Raw genomic sequence first — 21,417 nt, forward strand, 5'->3', positions numbered from 1 at the left:
CTGCTGAGTTGCCCGGGCTCCTCCTGGAGTTGCTGGAAGTGTGTCCCAGATGAGGTCCGCTGAGCAGGCTTTACTCTGTCTGTCAGAATCACTTTGTAAGGGGCCGGTGAGGGCTGGGTTACTGCCCTTAATCTCTATCTTTACCCTGATGTTTGGAGTTGGGGTGGGGATGGGGTAATTTGTGCTAGAAGACCTACTATAGAAAGATCAGGGGATGCCACTGTCCAAAGTATTTACTTTGCCGACACAAACCAGAAATTGATCCTTTTATCTACTTCATCACATACGTATTCCAGCTTGAAAGCACGTTGCATGGGTGAGACTCCAGGTCTGTAACGCCGCCTATCTGGCCAACGACCTCAGCCGAAGGACAGAAAGGTGAAACCCTCCAAAGCCCCCTCCTCGGACCTCTCAATTTCAAGTCCACACCCCATCCCCCGATCCCCTGCTCAAGAAGACTGAATCCAGAAGCGGGAGTGGTTTTTTTTTTTCCTCCCTGGCCAGGACCCCCAGGATTCCGCGTCTCCCCGGGACTAGAGGTTTGGGTCCCCGGGGAAGTCGCATCTCCTGGTGCCCCGCGTGCTCAATACTGGTACTCCGGCTGCAAAAGAAGCTTCATCGCGATATATCCCCCACTGCTATGCAGCACACCCTCTACGCCCCTGCGCAAAAACTAGGGTGATCCTCTACAAGGCCTTGGGGACAGGCGAGGCGCCCTTTCCCAGTTCCGCGCGCGGGAGCGGGGGGCCGCCTCGCTCCACCCAGTTTGGCGGGGCAGGGCCCGCAGGTGCTGCGCCCAGGCGAGGGCCTCCGCCCGCCGCCGCACAGAGCATGCCCAGCTCGGCTGTGCGTGGGTCCCCGCCCTCCCCGTGCCTCTTTCCCCTGCTTTCGTCTGAGGAGTCCGCGGCTGAACTCCGCCGTGCCGGGTTTTTTGAGCTGCCGCGAGCTCAAGGAGGGAGGGGAACGCGGCCCCAGACAGTGCGCGGGGTTCAACACCGGGATTGGTCGCAAGTAGGAAGCTTTTGCCACTACACCGGGACCCTCGGACTGTGCGGGCGCCGCACTCGAGGATCTCGCCGACCCCGCGCTCAGGTGCTGAGGTGAGACTGAGCTCCAGGGGTCCCGCGGCCGCCTGGGCGCCCGCTACTCGGGGCGCACCGCTTCGCAGATTTGGGGGAAAGGATGCGGTCCTTAGAGGCTGCAGGGTGGAGAGGGGCTGCCCAGGGCGATCGTTCCTGCAAGATTGCCTTGAGCCAGCCAGCCCTGCGGTGTCGGTGTCGTGGGCGTTGTGCACCCTGAACCTAGGAGGAATAGGGCCCCGCCAATGCCACCGTCACCCCCCGGCGACCCTTCTCCTTTTTAGGCGGAAAATAAGTTTGTTGCGCTGCGAGGCAGCCACAAAACAAGGAGCTCAGAGCCCGGAATGCTTTGGGAGCCTTCCTTAATTAGCTCCTCCAGCTCGTTCTGCCTGTTGCCCCCTCTCGCATCCCCACTCCCCAGCGCACGGCGCTTGGTGGGGGGTTCCTTTTTAGTGTTGGTACACCGGCTCGTGATATCTCCAATATCCCAGCTGCAGCCAGCAGAGGAAGGCGAACTTGGGGCTCCTGTTGGAAGGGTTTGGGGACCAAAGGAGCCGTAGCCCTGGTCGTCGGAGCCGTGTTTCATGCAGACACCGTGCACCAGTGTGGGTGCCAGGCGCCGAGGGTACGGCGGCCAAGCACTCTAAGGAGAGGTCCCAGCTCTTGTGGCGCTTACCTGTTTTCCCCAGTCTCTGCCCAGGGAGCTTATGTGGGTGGCCTTTGCGTACAGCAACTTCAGGGCATTTCAGTTTCTTTTGAGAGGCAAAGGCTTGGTCTCCTCTCTAGACCCGAAATGCAGTGAGATGTACGCCCCGCAGACACCAACCCGCTGGCTCTCCTTCTGGAGCAAAAGGGCTCAAAAAACCTTTGTGCGTTTCCTTTCTTTGTGTCTCATGCATATATTTCATTATTTATGAAAGGTATGGAAGGTCGTGGGCTCCTAAATCTCTCGGAACTAGTCAGGGAGTCGGATGCACGAAAAAAAAATGTGCAGCACAGCAGAGCTGCTGCGAGGAGGCGGCTCTCTGCTGGGGAAACTAAGGCGGCTGTTTACTAGCGGGGGTCTCCAAATTTGGAGCGAAGGGCTTGGGGAGGTTGTGTTGGGTGAATCAATGTGACGGATCACCTTGAGTGTCTGGTTTGCGTGAAAGAGGGCAATATGGTAGATCTTGGTGTACTGAAGGTTGCTTGCCGGGAGGAATTCTACACCTGGAAGGAAGGTTCGTGGAACTTTTTCCCGTTTTCCTACATTAGCATAGGGGCGGGGACATGTATGTCAGAATAGCAGGGTCTTTGATTGCCTGGAAAGCTCCCGCAGTTTACTTTGTTGGGTACTGGATGGGCCAAGGAATAATTCCATATAACTGATTTGGTTGTATACTTACATAGAATAATTTGGAATATGCTTGTATTTTTGCATTTTGAGGTTTAATGATTTATGCCCTTAGGGAGTGGGGTAGGAAAGTAAAGATAGTGTAGTTAAGTAGGTTCTTGCAGTAGCATTTCCAGTCGGGCTGATTAGCAAGTTTTTTGTCTTTCTCTGTCTCTCTCTACCCATGTAGGTGGAAAAGAATAGTGTGCCATGGAAGCAGATACATTGAGGTGATTTTGTTGCTTTTATAAGAAAATTCACATTCCACCCATACATTTACTCTTATTATTTTCATCTTGATTTCATTCAAGATTTTGTGTCAATCTGTAAAAGGGATAGTGGGAACAAATAAGATTGCTAAGGGTCAAAACCAAGTTCCAAGAGAATATTATTTTTGCCATCTTATAAAATGCTATTGATTTTTTGTTTAAACTGGCTTAAACAGCCCTGACTTGATGGGGAAGGATTGTGATGATAAACCTCATTATTTTTCAGTTTAAGCACTTGAGGGTTGCTGGCAAGCAGAGAACGACTAACCTTAATTAGGGAATAGGATTATAAGAGAAGCGAAGGTTGTTCAAGGCTGCAGGTCAGAGCTGTGTGGAAATTTCAACAGAGGCAGATTTCCTTATTTACAGCCTTTACAAAAACACTTTTCAGTTCCTTTGGCTTGGGGAACTTTGTCTCCTCCAGTCAGTTCAGCCCCATCTTTCCTAAGCATTTCCGAGTGGCAGGAGTGAGGACAGAAGAAGCTTTTCAAATGCTTTTGGATTTTTTGTCATCCACTTATTTTCTCTAGTTTCTCTCCTTTTTGTTCAGAAGTAGATCTTCTGTTAAAACCTCTCAATACGAAATCTTTTGGCTAGAATTTTTCTTCTGGAAGGTACACAGGGCATATATTACTTCAATTTGGGTATTAAAATATTAAAGGAACTTAAGGTAAATTGGTCAGTCGAAAACCCTCCTGGCAGAATTCTTCTGCCAAGGTTATCTGGTAGTGGCTTTAAGCTTAACCGAAACATAGAGACATAATGCACCATACTGTCTGTTTTTACCTAAAGAAATTAATATTTTTGGAAATTTGCTTTTATATGATTTTAATTGAGCTAATCAATTTCACAAGAGTAGGCAGGAATGTATAGATACATACAAAGATGCACAAAGTTTTGTTGTCTTTTTTTGTTGTGTTTTCTATAAGCAGTGTTAAGTCTGGTGAAAGAGGTGGGATTTATTATCTAGGTTTACTGATCTTCATTTTTAAAATTTTATGCTCCTATCAGAAGAAAATTTGAACATATGTCACTAAAATTCTTTGTTTTTAAAGAAGCTTTAGATTACATAAATGTTATATCGAAAATGTAGGGGATTCCCATATACTCTACTCCCCCCCCACACACACACTTTACCCCATTATAACTTTCATTAGGGTGGTATATATGTTACAACTGTATATCACTAAAATTTAGTTATAAGTTATGCACATATGCTGTTATATTGATACACTACATACATTACAAAGCATTCACAGGAAGGAACTAAAGGATGAATAAAGTAAAAATTATTAAGAGAAGTTCAGTTTTGTTTTCATGTATTCCAGTGGATTGTTTTTCCCTCGGGGTGTATATTCACCTTTGGAGATCATGGCTAGTTTGGGAATTTTTACCTTTCTCCCCTTTTTGTTGGCTCTGCTAGTCATCATCCCTGCTACTGTAGCCAGCTGCACATCTGCTGCATATCTGTGTTCCCTGTAAAAGATGGGTTAACAACATTAGTTTCCATGCCATGGTCATGTATGTGGATAGAGTGAGGCATAAAGAGATGAATAGGCTTGTGAGTGAATATATAAATGAAGAAAAAAATTTAAAGATTAAAATTCCAGCAGTCAGTATGTGAAGAGAGTAGCATTAAATGAATAAGGGAAGAAATGATACTCTCCACATTGCAGTATCATATAGACAGTGGGGCAGGTTAACTGAGATCCAAAAGTAGCCCTACCATTTGCTACATTCATGATATCACACAGTTAGTTAGTTCTTTGTGCCTCACTATAAAATTTCAAGAACATCTATTTTAAGGCATTGTGGTAGGGATTAAGCGTAAGAGTACAGATGAAAAGCCTCACTGTATTAGATTGGGTAGGTGAACAGCCATAGCTAATGAATTTAAAATGTATTCTGGGGGATGGCGAACTTGGCCCAGTGGTTAGGGCGCCCGTCTACCACATTTGAGGTCCGCGGTTCAAACCCCGGGCCTCCTTGACCCGTGAGCTGGCCCATGTGCAGTGCTGATGCACGCAAGGAGTGCCCTGCATGCAGGGGTGTCCCCTGTGTAAGGGAACCCCACGCGCAAGGAATGCTCCCCATAAGGAGAGCTGCCCAGCACGAAAGAAAGTGTAGCCTGCCCAGGAATGGCGCCACACACACGGAGAGCTGACACAACAAGATGACTCAACGAAAAGAGACACAGATTCCCCTGCTGCTGACGACAACAGAAGCGGACAAAGAAGACGCTGCAAATAGACACAGAGAACAGACAACCAGGGTGGGTGGGGGGGATGGGGAGAGAAATAAATAAATCTTTAAAAAAACAAACAAACAAAAAACCAAAATGTATTCTGGTACAGATTATGAAATGTATTCATTTCTCGTTCATGTATGATCCCCTGACTGGGAGGACGCAGTACTGCTCCAAGGTGTGGTTCAGAAGGTATTCTTCACCATCCCATGCCTCTGCTTCCTAAACAGGGTCACCATAGCCATCTGCAGTGGGTCAGAGACAGGAGACAGACTTGAAGGGATAACTGGCCAGACCTTGAAGTGGCACACATCATTTTTGCTTGCAAAGCATTGGCCAGAACTCAGTCCCATGTGGACATGTCTATCAGGGAGGCTGGGAAATGTAGTCTAGCTGTTTATTCAGAAAGGAGAAGAAATGGTTTGGTGAACAGCAAGCATGCTCTTCTGTGTTAATACAGTGTGAAGCATTAACTCATGTTCAATAAATGTTACTTTCCTTTCTTTCCCCCAACCCTATATTCCTGGCAGAAAAACTGGAACAGGTATAAGAAATGAAATAATAATAGAAACAGCTAAGACATACATAATGCTTAGTATGTCCCAGATCTTTTTTAAATACTTTGTCCCCCTGGTAGGTGTTGTTATTATCTCTACTGTACAGAAGAGGAAAACAGGAATGGAGAGATTAAGTCATTTGCTCAGTATAGCTTGTAAGTAACAGAACTGGTATTTGACCCAGGTTCTCTAGCTTCACAATCATTTTCCTTTTTTTTTAAACTTTTTTTTTTTTAAAAAGAAGTTTTAGATTACAGAAAAGCTACATCGAACATACAGGGGATTCCAGTATACTCCACCTCTTTCCCCTCTCACATTTTCCCTATTAATTGCATCTTACATGAATCTGGTGCATTTGTTAGAGCTGATAAACAGATATTGAAGCATTGCTACTAACTATGGCATATAGTTCACGTTTGGGTTATATGTTGCACTGTACAATTGTATAGGTTTTAAAAAAACCTATAATGGTCTATATCCATCATTGCAAAATCATGCAGAACAATCCCAGTGCCCTAAAAATGCTCTATGTTCCACCTATTATTCCCTCCTTCTCTCCCCTTAGAACCCTGGTAACCATTATGTTTATATCAATGTTACAACTTCTTCCATTCCTACAATAATACTGTCTACTTTGGTCCATGGTTGCATTCCCCCCTTATGTTTGTTCATTCCACAATCTTGAGGATTTTAGAATGGTGATGCATGCTCTGCTTCCTATTGAGAAGGGGCTTGGATCTTACGGGGGATATGGAAGGAACGGTTTTGCTTGCAATTGTAGTTACTCTTTGCTTTTGGGGATGGGGGTTGTCCATCATCATCATTTAGTTAGTTATCCTGCGTAGTCCAATGGACTGGAGAGTAGATGTTGGCTGCAACTCTGCTGAGATTCAGGGCTCACTAATATGAACTAAAACGATGAGTAAACTTATGGAGGTAAACTCAAGAGTACAGGTTACTAGGAAATTGAATGTGGGTTGAGAATTGGAGCTAATTCTTAATGCATATAGAATTTTTAATAAGGTTTATTGTAAATGTGTGGAAATGAATAAAATAGAGTTGATGGTAATACATTATAGTGACTATAACTGACACTGCTGACTTATAAATGTGAATGTGGCTGACAGTTCTGTGGATATAATATTTCAATTGAGAGGAATCTAGACAATTATGTAGGGACTATATAAGTGATTTTGGTGGTGGATAAAGATTGTGATTAATCATATAAGAATGTTCTTCCTTTAAGTATATGGTGATACATGGGAAAATTACAACTAATGCAACCTATGGATTATAGTTAATAGTAATATTGTAATATTTTGCAACAATGGCAATGAATGTATATCAATTCTAAGGGACAACAATAGGGAGGTTTATGGTGTGTAAGATTTTTCTTTTTGGAGAAATGGAAATCTTCTAAAATTGACTGAGGTGATGATAGCACAACTCTGTGATGAAAATGAAAGCCACTGCATGTTCACTTTGAATGGACTGTGCAAAGCATGGGGCTGTGTAACACAGTGAATCCTTGGTGGAAGATGGACTGTGGTTAACAGAACAAATATGAGTACATGAACCATAACAAGTATATAATAATAATACAGTGTACCATTACCGGAGTGGGTTGGGGGAAAAATACACCAAATGTAAGATATTGGCTATAGGTAGTAATAATGTTTTGATGATGATTTTTCATAGTTTGTAACAATTGTTTTACAGTAATGCAAGATGTTGGTGGTGGGGTAATGAATGGGAGCCCTGTATGATGATATGCATGTTTGTTTTGTAAGTTCACACATATACTATATACTTAATGTTTGTGGATGTTCATTTATCAATGATAAACATCAATTAAAAAAAGTTAAAAAACACTCTCTTGAATTTAATTTTTCCCCCAAGTGCATCACTGATTGACTCTTGGTAATAATCCATCAGTGCCAGGGAAACTCATCCCTGGGAGTCTGTCCCACACTGGGAGGAAGGTAGAAAATTTATATGCTGAGTTTGGCTTAGAGAGAGGCTACATTTGAGTAACAAGGAGGTTTTCAGTTGGTAACTCTTAGGCAGTAGATATTGTTAGGCTAGTTTCAATTTTACAAGCATTAAGAACAAGTATTAATATTGAGGGCTTGGCATATTGGTCTGTTTTCTTTTATTAGGCACTTCCTTGTGCTCTAGAGATTCTTGCCACTCTATTAGAGACAGTAGCAGGACTCCCAAGGATGGGAATTTAATGTTTTGTTGGTTTTGGCATGGGTCTGCACCCACTGAGATAACATCCTCTGACCACATGAACACATTCGTTCTCCATGGAGGCATACCCCAGGTACGTCCCTCCCCATATCCGCCCACTGCCTACGCCTACACCCTGCACCAGTGACCCTCCCCTGCCATAGTTGCCAAAAGAACACTCTCTAAGTTGTATCCTCAACCACTGTCCCTTCTCTCCCCAGAGTTCACCTGTTCCTTCCTCCAGCCCTCCCCCAGCTTATGGAAAGCTCAACCCTCCCCCAGCCCTGCTCACATTCACATTCCAGGGTTATTGACCCCTTTCACATCACTGTACCACCATCACCCCCATCCACTGCCAAACCTTCCCCAGCCACCTAATCACAGATAAGATAGAAGAGCTGCACTATACTTTTTTTTTACCCCCCCCATTGCAGCTTGCTTGCTGTTTGCTCTTCTGTGTCCATTCGCTGTGTGTTCTTCTGTGAGTCTTTATTTTTTAAAATTTTAAAAATTTATCCCCCCCTCCCCTTGTGGCTTGCTTGCTGTCTGCTCTCTGTGTCCATTCACTGTGCGCTCTACTGTGTTTTTACTTGTCTCCTTTTTTTGTTGTGTCACCTTGCTGAGTCCACTCTCCATGGCGCTTGTGGGCCGGCAGCTCTCCGTGGCGTGCAGGCGAGCCTGCCTTCGCAAGGGAGCCCCGGGTTGCGAACCCAGGGCCTCCCATGTGGTATATAGGAGCCCAACTGATTGAGCCACAGCCACTTCCCACTATACTGCCTTTTTGTTCTTCTGTCAATACTCCTCTTTTTTCTTTTTTTTTGAGCAGGTAATAACTGTCTATATATTGATCATCTTATCCCTGTTTAAAAGTGCTTCACAGAAAGTGATTTGGGAGAGTGGGGTCTGAGTCAATACATTTATTATTTAAGTGATTTGACCACCTTTTCCTTTTGTATATATATGAAAAGTTGCCAAGAGAATTAAAAATCCTGATGAAGAAAAAATTACATCTAAAACATACTGGGGTGGAATTACATATGGTAAAGGTTTATCTTGGATACTTACCAAGATTAGGGAGAAGGTATTTAAGTAAGACCTCCCCTACCATATTCTTTGACTTTTCAGAAACAAATTGCCAGTATCTGTGCCTTAGATTAAAACTTTTCTCCTGTGCTTCCATTGTGGGAGTCCTGTGCTACCACGGTCATGCTGCAGTATGTGAGAATAAAGTCCTTCTCACTTTACAGCTGAAGAAATTTTTGTTATCCTTTCTGGTAAGTTCACAGCTAAAATATTCTCCTGATCTTCAAAAGCATTGCTCTTCATAAACATGCCCACCTCCCAAGAGAGGAAACCTTCCTTTTTTTCTCTCAGGCTTGCAAGCTTTTCCAGTATTTTCTGCATAACTAAAGGTACCTCTGTGACACTAGTATTTCCTGAAAGAAAATGGTCTCCCTTCTTGCTCTCATATTGTTGTCTTGTCCCTATTATATTAGAGAATGTTTTTCATCTCACCTTTCCTATGCATTTGCCTTTTGCAAAAATGCCTTTTACAGTTTTGGTTCCCAGTAGCTGCAATGGAAATGTGGTGGCGTTCTTTTTGCAAAGAGAATTCTTGTTCCAACCTGATAGAATCGTGTTTTTTTCTCATTCAGCATGTGTTCATGGCATTTGCACAATTAATTGATGACACATACCTTCTCACTATGTAGATAAGCAGATAAACTCTGTACTTAACAGTCACCTCTTTCTCAGAAGTGCCTTGTTCATTTCATTCCGACTGTTCCTGAAGCTCCTGTCCTAATATATCTGCTTAATATTCTAAACTCCTCTTCTGAATTTCCTCACTTCATACTGTGTATGAAGGGGGGCAGGGTGGGGTGGGTGTGTATTTTCAAGTCCCTTGAAATGTTGGAGGGATAAAGAAGTTTTAACATGCTTGCTCTCATGTTTTTTCAACAAGCCAAGTCACACAGGGCCTTGTGGCAAGCTAACACTAACTGTCGTAATAGATAACCTTTAAGTTTTCATTGACTTAAAACAACTTTTTGCTTCTTGCTCAAGGGATAGTCCATTGCTAGTAGCATAGTTCCTGATTGAGTGGCTTCCATATGGTCATTCAGGGGATCAGGTTGCTTATACTCTTGTGGCTTTGTCTTCTTCTAGGTTTCTAGAATCCTCATCATTCAGCCAGGGTATGAGATGTGAGGAGAGAAATATCAAGAGACAGCTCATAGGAAGTTGTTGCAAGCCCAGCCTGGAGGGGGTTTTCATGGCTTCTGCTCACATTCCATTGGGCTGGGCTCAGTTATTTGGCCTTCCCTCAATGCAAGGGGAGCTAGGAATTGAGAGTCAAGCTGAGTGCCTCCCAGGGAAGGAAAACGGGTTTCCAATGAGTGCATGTGAGATTACCAGCTAATTCTCCCTCTCCATCTCTCAGTATAGGACCAGGAGAGCATCGGCATTGATTGTTTGCCATTCCTTCCAGTTATGGCCCCCACTTTCACCTTTGGCCTCTATTACTCTCCCCTTCTTGGAGCATGTGGTCTGGGTGGGATGTCATTTCCTACTAAAGGCCTGTTCAAGAACAGCACTGAGTCTCCCGTCCACAGTAATTGATTCAAGAATGGACCTAGGGCCCAATGAGAACTATCTAGGAGCAGTGAGATGTGTTGCTGCTTCTCAGTGACTCCGGAAGGGTCTGTGTGTGTATCCGTTAAACAATTACTATGGACAAGGAGACTAGAGCCAGGAAGACGTGGGTCTGCTACTATCTTGCCATGAAAGGAGACAGACTTGGTCTGCTGGGGGTCACCAGGTGTTACTTGAGAATGCAGCCAGCAGAGGGGAAGTCAGAGGAGAGATGGAGAGAATCTCAGTGTTCTTTAACTGCTTGAGCCCATGAATCCAGCTGTGTGCCTCTTGAATTTTCAACTCTTTGAATTCATAAATTTCACTTTGACTTAAATTGGTTAGGTTGGATTTCTGTCACCTTGTAACCAATATTGATTTTTAGGTCATGGAGACAAAAGAGGAAAGAATTCTGGATATGGGATTAGGGAATTCTAATTTTTTGTTTGTTTATTTGTTTTTCTCTGAACTCCTCTCATATGTCACTTTAGTTGCATATCTAACAATGATTCCACTCCCTTGGAATACATGAGATGTTTAAAACCCATTTCAACTGATATCCTCCTACCAAGGTATATACACCCCCCACTAAATTATAAAGCCAAAATTCTTTTCCAGAAAACCCTTCTTTCTTTACACAAGGGAAATGTAGGTAAAACCACATCCTCATTCTTAGATCCCTCTTCTGAGATTTACTCTGATCCCTCCTGGATGATATTCTCCTTTCCAAACACGCCGTCCCTTTCCCTCTCAGGTCTGCAGCCTCAGCTATCCCCAGGCCAGCCATCCTAGAACCTAGTCATCCTTGTGATTTTTTCCACAACTTTGTTTACATTACCCCTCTGTTTGGTTCACCCTTGCTGTCCTTTTCCACAGCGTTAATTACAGTTCCCACAAGACCTAACCCAAATGCCCCTCTGTAAAGCCTTTCAGGCCCCCTTCTCTGCATACAGTCCCATTGTTCTTTTTCCTCTTTTTTCTAGTCTCCTATAACAAAAAGCACAAGGTAACCAACCGTCTCAGTTTTCCCAGGACTGAAGGTGTTCCCAGGATACTGGACACTGAGTTTTAAGGCTCAGAACATCCTGGGCAAATGCAAACCGGGCTAAGTTCATCATCTCACTCACTACTTCGTAACAGCTCTTATTTCACCTGTCATTCTGTACAGTGTGAGTTCCTTCAGACAGTGGTAAGAGCTTGAAAGTTGGAGTGAGGCAGAATTCTTACCATTCCCTACTAGTCTATTTTGAAGTAGCTGTGTGATTGTGGGCAAGTTATCTACTCTTTTTAGTTTCTAGTTTCTTCATCTGTTTGATGGGTTAATATGTATTTTGTAGGGCTATTCAGATCAATGCATTAAATCAGTGTAGTGAGGAGAACATCTATAAAACTGGGTAAGACCCAAAGGCACAAGGATTTTGTGCAGATTTAATGGAGCAGAATATGCAAAATATTTAGTACAGTGCCTAAATCCTAGTAAGCTTCCAGTAAGCATGGTTTTATTGACTGCTGTTATGCATCTTTGAGTCTCTCTGGCTTAAAACATGGTAGGAACTGAAAATGCAATTAAACTCAGATAATAGATGTTCACAGAGCATTAGTGATATTGCTAGGAATTTGAGATAAGTGGAGCAATCAAGTCAGTGAGAGTTATTAAGAAATATTTGAGATGGATGTTTGGTCTTTGAAACTTGAAAAAGCAGTTGTCTGCATGATTAGTTCCTTTTTAATCAGGGTTTTATTTTTCTTATTTGAAGCCATATTCAACCATTTTAGTGGTTCAGAAAGAAAATATTTTCTGTAATTGGGCATGGTCAGTTTCAGCTCATGGCCCTTAAAATATATTTTTCTATGAATGAAATAAAAGTGGTGAATTTCTAGGAAGGGAGTTTGGTCACATGAGAAAATGAGGATTAGGGTAGCAGAATCTCTGTTGATCCTATAATGATCTTGAGCTTTAAAAAAGGCACTTGCAGAAATCTCCTTTGTTCTCACCATAGTAATATGTCCTCTCTACCTTTGGGCTAAATTTGTGCTTATAAAAATACTTGTATCCTATACATTTGTACCAACATAAATATTGACTATTCATGTTGCCTATGCCTTTCTAGTTTGTCATGGAAATTTCCAGCAAGAACAAGTGTTGCATGTGTATTTATACTGAGATGGGTCCAGTCTGGACAATAAGGAAATCAGACATGAAAAAAATGGCATGACTTAAATCCCCAAATGTGTTTTGCAAGACTTGATTCTAGGCAATTACATCATTTTGACTTGTATAAATTTGTATTATCATCTGTATTATGATGGCTCTTTAGCTATCACACATAAATATGAATATTTTTGTCTTTAGTGACTGTTTTGAAAAACTAGCTATTGATTCTAGACTGTAAAGATTGGTGAATTAATTGGGAGTTTAAGCACTATTTTTACTGTATTTAATTAAAGAGGTAATGATTCCTGAGTAACATTTGTAACTCTTGCAAAAATTATAGTACAAATACAGTTATCTGAGATTATTGGAACTAAATAATTATAAATATAGGTTTTTTTCTTTAATTTCAATAGTTTTATAAAAAATGGAAATCCCTGTAAAAATATTACTTTCTTGCTTAAACAGGTGACTTAACATAATTTACTTCTTAATGACATAAGGTCACCATGAGGAACATGCTCCAGTAGTTAAGATTAGAGCATGGGTCTTGGAATGAAGTAGACCTGGATTTATCTTTGTTCCACCACTTCCTTTGTGATCTTGAGCAAGTTCTTAACTCTTCCAAGACATGTTTTTTTCTTCTGTAAAATGAATATGATCATCCTAAAGAGATGCTATGAACATTTAATGGTATGAATTTAAGATTTTAGTACATGTCCATGGCACATTCTAAGCACTAAACACTACATGGTAACATTATAAAATACGAATGTTAAAAGAGTATTTGTTGAAACAGTGGTTGTTATTTGTGACTGTGTAACAGGATCCCATCAAGTATGTTGAGTGACCAGTCTTCTATGTCTTTCTACAGCCTTTCACCTATGATTCCTTGCTTTGGTGAACTAGCCTTTTTCTTTTTAAGATTTATTATTTATTTATTTATTTATTCCCCCCCCTGCCACCCACCCAGTTGTCTGCTCTCTGTGTCCATTCACTGTGTGTTCTTTTGTACCTGCTTGTATTCTTGTCAGCGGCCCTGGGAATCTGTGTCTCATTTCGTTGCATCATCTTGCTGTATCAGCTCTCTGTGTATGCGGTGCCGTTCCTGGGCAGGCTGCACTTTTTCCACGTTGGATGGCTCTCTTTCCAGGGCACACTCCTTGCAGGTGCGGCTCCCCTACACAGGGGACACCCCTGCGTGGCATGGCACTCCTTGTGTGCATCAGCACTGCGCGTGGGCCCTCTCATCACATGGGTCAGAAGGCCCTGGGTTTGAACCTCGGACCTCCCATGTGGTAGGTGGATGCCCTACCCACTGGGCCAAATCAGCTTCCCTAGCTTTTCTACTTGCTATTTTTTTAACCTTTTGAGAACAAGAGAAATCAAATATATAAGCTGTTCAAACTGTATTAATGGTAAGTGTAAAGAGGTTCTATGTGAGGGCTGGAAGACCTTTTTCTTTTTTGTGAGAGAATAGTAGTATTTGGATGCTTTCCAATCCACTTTGGTCATTCAGAATTTCACCTCACCCTGACTGTGGAACTTCCTGATTGTGGAACTGAGAGTTAAAGTGTTATCATATATGGCAGTTTGAAACTGTATGTATCCCAGAAAAACATGGTCTTAAATGGAATCCCTTCCTACGGATATAGAACCATTGTACGTAGGACATTTTGTGTGAGCTACTTCAGTTAAGGTGCTACTCACCTCGACCAGAATGGGTCTTAATCCTATTACTGGAGTCTTTTATAAGATAATGAAATTCAGACAAGAGAAGAAAAGTCATGAGAAGGAAGAGACCACCAGACACCACCATGTGCATTGCCATGTGCAGAGGAGCCAAGGATCACTGGCAGCCAGTCTTTGGGAAGAAAACATTGCCTTGATGATGCCTTGATTTGGACATTTTTTCAGCCTCAAAATTGTAAGCTAGTAAATCCCCATGGTTCAAGATGAACCCTTTCATGGTTTTGCTTTAAACAGCCTAGGAAATGAAAACACCACATTGCAAAAAACAGAAAATAACTTGCTTTGGTAATATTGGCACATGTTTTTGTAATGTGTCTTGTAACATAATCGCATGTTGAAGATTCCTGTGCTAGAGTTGTGGGATGTTGGCTCTCTTGCCTGCAGTACAATAAATTCCATTCAAAAATATGGACTCTTGAATACTAGATGTTGGGGGTGGGGGAGGGAGGAGAGGGGAGTGGAGAGGGGGGCAAGGGAGGGCACAAAGTGGCAGGATACAAAGTTAATATGCAACCATCAGTAGCATTTGAATACCCTACTAATGAGCGATCTGAGGAAGTCAGGAACAAAATCCCTTTTACAATAGTGACTAAAAGAATAAAATATTTAAGAATAAATGTTACCAAGGACATAAAGGACTTGTGTTCAGAAAACTACAAAACATTGCAAAAAGCACCAAAGAAGACCTAAATAAATGGGAGAGCATTTCTGTGTTCATGGATCGGAAGACTAAATATTGTTAAGATGTCAATTCTATCCATATTGATCTATAGATTCAAAATTCCAAAATTCTTTTTTTCGCAGAATTGGTAAAGCTAATTTTCAAATTTATTTGTAAGGGTAAGGAGCCCCAAATGCCCAAAAATATATTTAAAAAGAAGAACAAAATTGGAGGAATCTCACTTCCTGACTTTAAAGCATTTTACTTAGCTACAGTGGTAAAAGCAGCATGGTACTGGCATAAAGATGGACATGTTGATCAATGGAATTGAATTGAGACTTAAGAAATAGATTTTCACATTTACGGTTAAGTGATTTTTTTAAATTTAGTTTTTTTATTTTTAATTTATTGAAGTATATCCACTCATACATAAACATACATAAACAATAAGTGAATAGTAATAGTTGTGAATTTACAAAACAAACATATATAACATCATGCAGAGTTCTCGTACTGCACCCTGCCACCAAGACCTTGCATTTTTGTGAAACATTTTTTAACTAATGATTAAAGAGCATCCTCAAAATATTACCACTAACCAAAGTATCTTACATTTGGCATATTTTATTCCTTACCCACTCTATTATTATTATTATTAATTATCATTTATACCTGAACATACATGAACAATAAGTATATAGTAAAAGTTGTGAACTTACAAAGCAAACATACATAACATCATACCCATATATCATCCCACCATCATACCCATATAACATCCCATATATCAACCCACCTCCAACACCTTGCATTATTGTGAGACATTTGTTACAAATTATGAAAGAATATTGTCAAATCTTACTAATACCATAGTCCTTATCTTATATTTGGTGTATTTCCCCCTAATCCATCTATTGATTATTTTTTAAAATATATTTATATGACAGCAGTTGTAAACTTACAAAACAATTGTGCACATATGCAGAATTCCCATACAGCACCCCTCTATCAATACAACACACCACAGTGGAACATTTTTTACAGATTATGAGATAATATCATCACATTATTACCAGGTCCATAGCATACATTTGGCACACTTTTCCCATAATCCCCCATTATCAACACAGTACATCTTTGGCATGGATGCATTAATATTACATTATTATTGTTAGCCACAGTCCATAGGTCACTGCAGTTGTATTTTTCCTGTGCTTCTTCACATTCCCATCACCCTGCAACTGTGATGTCCATCTGCTCTAGCTCACAAAGGACACTCTTGAATCTTTGCCATCAACCACAATTCTCATCGACCTCTGGGTTTACTTTGTTATTCATTCCCTAGATTATTCTCTAGCTTTCTGTCAATTGGCATTTACATCCCTAGACTACCCTTTTCAGCCACATTCTCATTTATAAACCAGCTGTTACTATAATGCATTACCATCAACTCTACATTTCTATACTTTTACAGTAATGTTTATTGAAACTTCTACAGACATTAAACATCAGTAGTCCATCTCAGTCCTCCTCTTATCTCCTTTAAAAATCCACCACCTACCACTAGGTTTGAAGATATTTTCCTGCATTTTCTTCTAGAAGCTTTGGTTCTTGTTTTTATATTTAGGTTTTTGATCCATTTTGTGTCAGATGTAAGATAGGTGTCCTCTTTCCTTATTTTGGCTATGGATATTCAGTTTTCTCAGAACCATTTGTTGAATGGACAGTTCTGCCTGAATGGGGTGGGTTTGACAGGCTAGTTAAAAAAATCACTGGACCATAGATGTGAGGGTGTGTTTCTGAACCATCAATTCTGTTCCATTGGTCTGTGTGTCTGTCTTTATGCCAGTACAATGCTGTTTTTACCACTGTAGCTAGGTAATATGATTTAAAGTCTGTAAGTGAGAGTCCTCCAACTTTACTTTTCCTTTTTAAGATGTTTCTGGCTATTCGGGACCTCTTACCCTTCCAAATAAATTTGATAATCATGTTTTCCATTTATTTTAAAAATGCTGGTGAAATTTTTACTGTGATTGCATTGAATCTTTACATCAATTTGAGTAGAATCGACATCTATCTTTTAAAAGACTTATTTATTTATGCTCCCCTCCCCAGTTGTCTGCTCTCTGTGTCCATTCACTGTGTGTTCTTCTGTGAACGCTTCTACCCTTATCAGTGGCACCAGAAATCTGTGTTTTTTTTTGTCGCATCATCTTGCTGTGTCAGCTCTCCGTGTGTGCGGCGCAACTCCTGGGCAGGCTGCACTTTCTTTGGCGCTGGGTGGCTCTCCTTACGGGGTACACTCCTTGCGCATGGGGCTCCCCTACACTGGGGATACTCTCAAGCAGGGGATACCCCTGCGTGGCACGGTACTCCTTGTGCACATCAGCACTGCGCATGGGCCAGCTCCACATGGGTCAAGGAGGCCTGGGGTTTGAACTGCGGACCTCCCATATGGTAGGTGGATGCCATATCCATTGGGCCAAGTCTGCTTCCCAGAATTAACATCTTCATGATATTTAGTCTTCCAGTCTGGAGCATGGAATGTTTTTCCAATTATTTGGGTCTTTTAAAACTTTTTTTAACAATGAGTTGTGGTTTTCTGAATACAAATGCTTTACATCGTGGGCTAAGTTTATTCCTAAATATTTGGGTTTTATCTGTCATATTTTATTTTTACAACTCTTTTGACACTTACAGTTACTTTTATTGATATAATCTTCATTTCTAGACACTCTTCCAAGCCTCTCTTTTCTGTGTTTTCTTCACAGACTGTAGTACACTCTTTAGTATTTCCCGCAAAGCTGGTCTCTTGGTTACAAACATTCTCAGTTTCTGTTTATCTGTGAATATTCTAAACTCACCCTCGTTTTTGTAAGACAGTCTTGCCAGATATAAGATTCTTGGCTAGAAGTTTTTCTCCTGCAGTATCTTAATTATATTCATATCACTGTCTTCTTGTGTCCATGGTTACTAATAGAAATCGGCACTAAATCTTATTGGGTATCCCTTATATGTTATGCATTGTTTATCTCTTGCTGTTCCCAGAATTCTCTCTTTGTCTTTGGCATTTGACATTCTGATTAGTATGTGTCTTGGAGTTGGTCTATTTGGATTTATTCAGATGGGAGTACGTTGTGTTTCTTGAACCATGGATATCTATGTCCTTAAATAGGGTTGGGAAATTTTCTACCATTACTTCTTCAGATATTCCTTCTGCCTCTTTTCCTTTCTCCTCTCCTTCTGGGACACCCATGACCTGTATGTTTGCACATCTCTTGCTGTCGTTTACTTCCCCGAGACATTGTTCAAATATTTTTCTATTCATCTGTTCTTTTGTGTGTTCACTTTCAGAAACCATTTCTTCAAGTTCACCAGTCCTTTCTTCTTCCTCCTCAAATCTGCTACTATATGATTCCAGTGTATTTTTAATTTCATTTATTGTGCCTTTCATTCCCATAAGATCTGCTATTTTTCTATGTATGCTTTCAAATTCTTCTTTGTGCTCATCATCCAATATCATCTTAATATCCCTAATCTCTTTAGCCATCTCATTGAATTTATTAAGGAGATTCGTTTGAACATCTATGATTAGTTGTCTCAACTCTTTATGTCATCTGGAGGCTTATCTTTTTCTTTTAACTGGGCCATATCTTGGTGTGGATTGTAATTTTTTGTTGGTATCTTGGCATCTGGCTTACTAGATGTATTTATTCTCAGCGCAGTTTTTCTCTTTAGTTTAGGGCTTTCTTGCCCTTTCTTCCTTGCTGGTTGTGTAGTAGGAGCCAAGGATTTAGTTGTTGATATAAGCTGTGAAGGCTCAAGCTGCCTGCATTGCCCCAGGGACCAATGAAGCTTCTCTCAACGTTCTTCTTTGCCAGAGGTAGGGAGAAAGCCACATCTGTGTGTAATAATCCAAGTCGTGCAGGTGCCCAGAGACACTGATGAAGCTTCAAGCCCCTTTCTTCCTGCCTGGGGTAGGGATGGAGCTGCAGGAGTGGGTAGCTTTCTGTGCCCTGGTAGACTTCCAAATCTGTCCAGCCGAACGTACCTGCAGGTACCAAGAGAGGCTGATGCAGGGCTTCCTCTTTGCCAGACATGTGCCTGAAGCCTAGGCTAGGGCTGCAGACCCATCTGAGTGAAAGAAGCTAGTCCATATGGCCACTGTGATTTTCAGTCAGCCCAGCTTCCCCTCAGGCTGGGGGTGGAGTTAAAATGGCAGCTATCAGCTTCTTTCCCACTTGGACAGATTCAAACTGTAGCTTTCTTATGGTTATACTTTAGCCAGCTGAATTTATTAATCAGTAGCTCAAATTGGTGGTCAGCCTCGTCCTCCCGTTTGTGTGAAGTGGAGCTTCCATTTCCTGCCATGGAATAGTTCCTGCAGTAGCTTGTGCCTCCAGTGGAGGATGGGCACCAGCCTCCGTGGTGTGGAATGCTCTACTTAAGAATCTTCTTTGCAGATGGGCAGTCTCCTCCTTCCATTCTTTCAAGGATGTTGCAGGATACTATTCTGGTCTTCTAGAGCCCCTAGACAGGGACTTTAGATAACTCTCCGTGATTGTTAACTGCCCTGTAGCTCAAACTGACTCTCAGAGCTCCTTACTCTGCCTCCAAAGCCATCTTGCTGGTTGTCCTATGGTCAAGTGATTTTTGACAAGACTGTCAAACCCACCCAACTGGGCCAGAACAGTCTATTCAACAAATGGTGATGAGAGAACTGGATGTCTATATCCAAAAGAAAGAATGAGGACCCCTATCTCACACCTTATACAAGCATAAACTCAAAATGAATCCAAGATCTAAATATAAAACCTAGAAGCATAATACTCCTAAAAGAAAGTGTAGGGAAACATCTTCAAGATCTTGTGGTAGGCAGTACTTTCTTAAAACCTACAGTCAAAGCATGAGCAACAAAAGAAAAAATAGATAAATGGAACCTGTTCAAAATTAAACACATTTGTGCTTCAAAAGACTATCAGAAAAATAAAAAGATTGCCTACTCAATGGGAGAAAATTTTTGGAAATTACATACCCAATAAGGGTTTGATTTCCATGTTATATAAAGAGATCATACAACTTAATGATAAAAAGACAAGCAACCCAATTAAAAATGGGCCAAAGACTTAAAGACATTTTTCCACAGAGGAAATACCAATGGCTGAAAAGCAAGTGAAAAATGTTCAACATCACAAGCTATTAAGGAAATGCAGATCAAAACCTCTATGAAGCATGATTTTACACTTTATAAGATGGCCAATATTTAAAAACCAGGAAATTACAAGCACTGGAGAGGATGTGGAGAAATAGGAGCACTCCTTCACTATTGGTGGGAATGTAAAATGGTGCAGCCTCTGTGGGAGACAGTTTGTTGGTTCCTCAGGAAGCTAAATATAAACTGCCATATGGTCCATCAATTCCTCTACTAGGAATATATCCAGAAGAACTGGAAACTGATGGAAATAGACGTTTGCACACTGATGTTCATAGCAGCATTATTCACAATTGCTAAAATATGGAAACAACCCAAGTGTCCATCAACCAATGGATGGCTAAACAAAATGTGGTACATGCATACAATGAAATACTATTCAGCTATAAGAAGAAATGAAATTGGGATGCATATGACAACATGGCTGAACCTTGAGGATATTATGTTGAATGAAATAAGCCAGACACAGAAGGACAAATAATGTATAGTCTTACAAATATGAACTAAATGTGATGAGTAAACTCATGGAGATTAACTCTAGGGTATAGGTAACTAGGAGATAGAATGTGGGTTGATAATGTGAGCTAATGCTTAATGTATATATGGCTTTCAATTATTTTATTAATAACAATTTACCAGTGTTGCAGTTTATATCATGTGCATAAAAGTGATGAATACTTTTTCTTTAAAAATTATTGTTTTCATACCAGGCTTTTCCTATTCTTTTGAATTAATACTACTTTAGAAATTTTAGTAATTTTCTTATAATATGGCTCTTGAAATGCTTAAGGAAAGGAACATAGTATAATGCACTTCCCCCAATACTGAATCACATGCCTTTTGTTGGGATCCATTCTCCACAGATGGAAAACATTATTTCATGTGGTATAAAGGGGGATGTAGGCGCACTTAGTGTTTCAGAATGACTTGATAATTCAAATTCTGTCTCTAGCAATTACCTATTTGTAACATTGGACCAAGTTATTAAATGACTTTTGGGATTCTTTTGCTCTCATCCACATAAAGGGAATAAGTGAAGACTGAAATTACTCACTATATACATATAGCTTAGTGATAGGCATGTAATTAGGCTGTCTTTAAAAATGCTTATTTTTTTATAATCTTATTTTTCAAATACTCTTATTCTCTATGACACGCTGTGGATGAAATATTTGAGACTTAAAATTAACAGACTTTAAATTTCATCCTTTAAAAATTTTCAGTGAAATGATTTATGTTTGTTCTTGGGACTTTA

At 40.9% G+C, this 21,417-nt stretch overlaps 1 protein-coding gene across 14 annotated transcripts in view; it reads left to right on the top strand.

Annotated features, from left to right (window-relative positions):
• Nucleotides 1–676: 676 nt before the first annotated feature.
• CNTN4 (contactin 4) overlaps nucleotides 677–21,417 on the top strand; it is a 936,745-nt gene continuing 916,004 nt past the window's right edge. For 4 of the 14 annotated variants that reach the window (XM_058288382.2, XM_058288374.2, XM_058288389.2 and 1 more), the window contains exon 1: nucleotides 895–1,100. The gene's annotated coding sequence lies outside the window, so the exon portion shown is untranslated. Of the gene's footprint in view, nucleotides 1,101–2,090; nucleotides 2,300–21,417 lie in introns of those variants that run through there. The other 10 variants (XM_058288371.2, XM_058288384.2, XM_058288372.2 and 7 more) reach the window with 8 other exon arrangements.

The sequence above is a fragment of the Dasypus novemcinctus genome, chromosome 26 (genome assembly GCF_030445035.2).
Source record: "Dasypus novemcinctus isolate mDasNov1 chromosome 26, mDasNov1.1.hap2, whole genome shotgun sequence".
NCBI lineage: Eukaryota > Metazoa > Chordata > Mammalia > Cingulata > Dasypodidae > Dasypus > Dasypus novemcinctus.